General features: G+C 36.4%; 1 long non-coding RNA gene across 1 annotated transcript in view; it reads left to right on the top strand.

The window, feature by feature from the left end:
- LOC134472675 (uncharacterized) overlaps positions 1 to 5,289 on the top strand; it is a 141,598-nt gene extending 136,309 nt beyond the window's left edge. Inside the window, exon 4 of the long non-coding RNA XR_010042591.1 lies at positions 5,072 to 5,289. This is a non-coding gene — a long non-coding RNA (uncharacterized LOC134472675). The remainder of the gene's footprint in view (positions 1 to 5,071) is intronic.
- Positions 5,290 to 6,000: the final 711 nt, after the last annotated feature.

Here is a 6,000-nt window from a genome sequence, read left to right on the forward strand (position 1 = left end):
AGAAATGTCAGGAATTATCTCAGGAGGTGTAAGAACCTTATTTGGACTGAAACTGTCTGCAAAAATACAGACAAAAAAAGACTCAAAGGGTAGACCGCTATTTGTGCATCTTAATGTCCTCCAGTCACAGCACAGTTGGGTAGAGATGGCTCATTCTCTTCTCACGGAGGGGAAAAAGGGAAAGTTACTGAAAACAGTAAAGAAAAGTTCTTCCAGCTGCCTGCCTTTCTCTACCTGGAGCAGCAGAGAAGGTTTTAAAAAAGTCTGTTTACTCTTGAAAGATTTCTTCTCATTCATGAAGCGTATGTAGTTATGATCCCACAAGAAGACTTGTTTGCCATATTCTCTTCTGAGCTGTTTTGAATCCTAGGACAGCTGACAGCAAGAATGAAAGACAATAGAACTACTGCACTGAGGACAACACAGAATTTCAGAGGAATCATGTCCTGTGGATCCCTTTTCAGAATAATCAGATCCCTTATTTAAACAAAAATAACAACTAAAATTTGGGGGCTGCCTGTGAATCCAGACTGCCATTAGGCAAAACCCATGGAAAGCAGATACGATTCTGTGGTGAATTTAATCTGGCCACACATAGGGACAGGTCAAATTAGATTGTGTTGGCAGTCTGTGCAAGCCACACTGGGGTGTGAGGCATCTACTACTTCCTGATTCTGACAACAGTTGGGGATTCCCAGATAAAGAAATATGTCATTACAGTTTTGTGGTGTAGACAGAGGTTTAGAATGACAAGGCGAAGCCAAAGCTGTCTTTTATTCTCCCTCGGCCAAATTTGAAGCACTTCTGGGAAGCCTTCCCCAAGGATTAGAGTTAGTAATTTTCACAACTGACAGAAACCACTCCTTTCTCTGGGGTTCTGCAGTCACAGCGCTCCCCCAGCAATATCCTGGTAGGCAAAAAAGGATCTGAAAAGAAAGGTGAAAGATAAGGCAAGACATTAAACAGATCAAATCCAGATAATTATTTTCATTACAATTTTGATAAAAACCATAAAGCTTATATATAGGATACTGGGAAATCAAAGCTTACATATTCTCTACCAATTAACATTCAATATTCAGGGCTTTCTGATAACTCTCTAACCTTTCTGGGTGGACAGAAAGCTTGTGGTTGACAGGAACATGATCTGTAAGAATAGTCCTCTAGCAAATACCTATGTCAATAGCCATTCTGAAATATATTATGGTTTATTTATTTATTGGTGTATGTTTGTGATACATAATAATTACATTCGTCTTAAGGAATAATATATATCACATCTTAATTATTTTTATCATTTGATTGGCTGTATCAAAAGAGATACTTAGGTAGGCAAATAAGGGAGAAATTTTTTCGGACAAATACAAGTAGCTGCTGTCTGGGTCTGGGGACTCTTGAGGAAGGGAAACTCCTAAGTCTCTATAGCTCTATACTCCTCCCAACCTCTATGTGAAATGCATTGACTCCCCCAATGCTTTTTGGCGTTGGATACCTCTTTCTCAGTGTTCATCATGCTGTCGTCATTCCTCTGAGATAAAATACTATATGCTTTTATTAGGGTGACAATAGACTGTCTGGGAGGCATATCAGTCACTGCTGTTTTATCCACCCTTGTTTTCTCAATCAAAACTGCTCTCTGAGTATACAATACGTTCAGGCTCCTGTTTTCTGCAGGTTTGTCTGATGAACTGAACAGTGCTAAAGGAACAGTAACTAATAATGCGCCAGATAACTTATTTTTCATTCTAAGAGAAGCATACAGGATTTTATCCTAGAGGAATGATTACAATATAGGATAAACACTGAAAGAGTGATACCTGATTCCAAGGCCATCGTGTAGCTTCTCAGATCACATCACACAGGCTACACCCATCTGCTTCAACTTCCAAACAGCAGCTCTGTATAGACTTCACTCACTGAACCTCTGCACCAACTTACCCTGATTCATGCCAAGCATACTGGCAAAGGCCCAAAGTACTTTAAATCTCTGATTTTCTTCCAGCCGCTAGAAGTAATGCTTCCCTTCCTCTATACCATAAAGAAGATTCAGCTCAGGAGTCACTGTCAATGCATATTCAAACTTGATGCAAATCAGTGAAATTTATTCTGTGCCTTGCTCCTTCATCAAAAAACACAACAACAACCACAAGAATTTTCCATAATTCTGCCTCCAAAGCTCTCCAGAAATAGTGAATCTATTAAGTTGGCGTTCAGAATGTAATATTAGAAAGATCAAGTCTTTCTAAAAACCACAAAGAGAATAAAGTTGCAGAGTTTGGTATTGGCAGGGCAGAGGTCCAGCCTCTCTGCAGGGCTCAGCCTTGTAGTAATAGTTGTTCTCCTTTTCCAACTTGGCTCAAAACTACAAGACCTTACAAGCTCACATAATGTTTATCGTTTTTCTCCCCCACTGCTCTTCATGATTGAAATGGCTCTAGAAGGCAGGTGTGGGAAATGAAATATTTTGGAACTATAAATTGAGGATAACCATTAGATATCAAGCTAAGTTTTCTAACCAGGGCTTAAATCATTTAAACTTCATATAATTTCAGAGATTTTTTTTTTTCTTGAAACAGAAAGAAAACACCTGGTGTACTGTTAAACACCTGGTGGATTCAGGTAGAAGGAATCCAGAGGAAATTATCCTTGACTGGCCGTGAGGATAAGTGGTTATATATGTAAGCTGTGTAACACAAGTGTTGTATGTAAATCCTATTACAACTGCTTCTCCTCTTCTATTTTTCTTATTGAGTCCCCAATTAATGCTTAGATTAGAAATTAACCTATTAATTAAACTATTAAACTTGTTCAGATATTAGAGTGTCCAAAATTTATTTCACTTACCTTTATTGTTTATTAAATAAAATTGAAACAAATAATTAAGAATTCCTTGGATAGATGTATACATAAAAGTGAAGCTTGAGGCATCAATGTATTCCCTAATGAGATAAAAATGAACCTCAATACAAAGAGAAATTGAGCTCCTAAAAAGGACCTCATTAAATTTAAAGATGTGTTTGTCTACTTCTTCTTAAAGTAATGTACCACCTAAGAAAAAGTGAATGTCAGTGTAGTAGGGTGATAGTGTACATCAGGAGCCCGAGCCTTGCAATTCTAAGTACACTAGTTATCACCAGCAAAGTCTAATCATTCTAAACTCTTCCTTGTTTGTGGAAACCGTTAGAAAGACAAGGAAAGTCTCAATGGCTTTCAAACTGTGCTGTAGTAGAAGTCCCAGTTTTAAAGCATAGATATAGGGGTAAGTTTCCTGTTTCTCAATTCTGTCTCAAACACATCATTATCTGTTCCAGTCTCCTCATGTTTTACATGCCATACCTCAGTCAATATTAAGCATATAGCTGGTACTCAATAAATACTTGTTAAGTGACAGGATAAGTGAGTAATTGTTCAAAAGCAGTGTCTCAAAGGACCCATGGGTTTTTTAAAAAGAGAAAAAAGGGCAAAGAGTAAAGAAGAAAATTTTTTTAAATTAAAATTTTTTTAAAAATTTAAAGGAATGAAACACCCTGATCAAATTCAACAGTCGGAAAGGTGAAACACCTTGCCCAGGATTTTCAGGAAGTCAGCATCCACACCTGTGTCCTCATACAGTGTTTGTCACTCACTCATCTCCCTTTTCCTGTCTTCACAGGCTCCTAGGCCAGGGGATGGAGATACTATGACATCTTTATTCTGCTAAAGAAGCTCCAGATCTTACTTTATTTTCCAAACTTTGACTCAAACACTTCTATTCAGAGATATGCTTAATCAGCAAGCAATAAAAGTATCTAAATAAAAAAATTTTAAAGTATATATCTGATTGAGAAATACAACCCATGAATCTTTAGCTTAAACAAAACAGAAGTACTAAAAAATAAAAGTCATGATTCCATAAAAGTGATTTTCTCCTATTGTGGATTCTTTTTTTTTTTTTCTTTTCCTCAAATTTCTCTAAATTATGGAAGCAAAGAGTTAAATTTTCTGTTAGGGATGTTTCCATTTAACTCAAACAGAAAATTCCAGAAAGACCTTAGGCAAGATGGTTCTTGAGTAATTTCTAGCCCACATTACCTAGTCCAGAGACTGAAATGCATTGAATAATATTCAAAAGAAAAAATAATAGTAAATGAAAATGTTACTCAAATAAATCATTTGCAAAATAGTCTACTACTAGTACTAAGGTTTTGGTGGAAACTTATTTGCAGCCACCCTCGGAGGCTGAGGCAGGAACATCGTAGGTTCCTGGTGAGGCCAGACTGGGAAACTTGATGACTTACAGAGCACCTGTCTCAAACTAAAAAAGAAAGAAAGGGAGACAGAGAGAGACAGAGACAGAGACAGAGAAGATACAGTGGGGAGGGCTTGGCATGTAGCTCAATGTGGAGGTTGTAGGCTTAATTCCCTGTGCAGGTGCATTTGCACATGCGTGTGTGCACACACACACACACACACAGACACACACACACACACACAGCACCTAGTTTTTGTAAATCCTGTAGCTTTTGTTCTTCTATTCCATGTGTCCTTAAACACATACGTATGTCATCTAGTAATCATTTTTTGTTGGACAATTTTAAAGTGATTACTATTGTACCAATGTAATGTGATTTACTAATTTGTCTAAATATCTGATACTATAATAACCCACAATCAACAGTTCTTCTTTAATTATAACCCACAATGTTATCAATGCAATTATTAGCAATTTTGCAGCAATTATTTGGCAAAACAATTTAATGACTCCTGGAGAACCTGTAAGTGCTAGAAAGGAGAAAGCTCTAACGCCTCCCTTAAAACTAGAAATGCACATAACATTTGAATGTTGGGAATTTTAAATGCACTACTATTTCCTCACAAATGTAATTTTCAAAAAATTTACTCATAAGACACACTTTAATAGCTTTAATGGCTATTATTTAATGTCTTTAAATAGTGCTTCCTAGATTTCTTAATATTCTAAGGCAAAATGAACTAGTCTAGTGTACAATTCCAATTACATGAAAATAATCTAAAATAAAAATAATAATAAATATAGATGAAACCTAAAAGAGGTAAACTTTTGGTATTTCAGGGCTTGGAAAAACAACTCATTGTCAAAGTACAAGATTCAACAATATTCTCACCAAAGTACTCTTGTTCAGGAGTTGTGTATCTTGGCTAGACAACTTTGAGAAAAGGAAACTCCAATTTACCTCTGGATCCAATTTTCCAGTATAATACGTAAGTACAAAGTATACCAGTGTTGACCTTGCTGAGTGCCAAGAAGTTAAAATTACTCTATTAAGTTTACAGCAGAAACATTTAAAATTGCTTAGCAGAGGATTCACTTGTTTCTCATTCCCTTGTTTCTCAGCAGGGATGGTGCTGTCTTTTACAAGCTGTTCTTTGAGTTTTATTAAATATCAACAGAAGTTCAACAATATGAGACAGACTTCAAACATAATCACTGCTGTTAAAAAATAAGAGGAACAGCCCCAAAGCAAGACAATGTTCCCTGTATCGAGTCCTCAAGTAATCTTGATGCACAGAAGCATGCGTGAAAAGTAGGACAATTATCTACTGTAAATTAATGTACTTTATATATTCAACACCCCACATTCACACACACACACACACACACACACACACACACACACACACGCATGCACACACGCACGCATGCATGCATGCACACATTTTGCAGTTCAGGCTGAACTTGAACTCACTATGTAGCCCAGCAGGCCTAGAACTCACGGCGATCCTTTTGTCTCGGCCTACCAAGTGCTGGGATTGCAGACAGGGACAACTATGCTGGCTGTATTCATACTTAATAAAATTAATTGTTAAAATTTGACATCCATTCATGATTTTTAAAATGCTAAAAAGAAAGATTAGGTATAGAAGGAACATGCTTCATTGTAGCTCATTCCATATAGTATAAGCCTTCTAACATTATATAATGTTATATATATATATATATATATATATATATATATATATATGTATAATGTATAGATGGAG

This window comes from Cavia porcellus, unplaced genomic scaffold, assembly GCF_034190915.1.
Source record: "Cavia porcellus strain 051 isolate PalLab524CR breed Dunkin Hartley unplaced genomic scaffold, mCavPor4.1 scaffold_24, whole genome shotgun sequence".
NCBI lineage: Eukaryota > Metazoa > Chordata > Mammalia > Rodentia > Caviidae > Cavia > Cavia porcellus.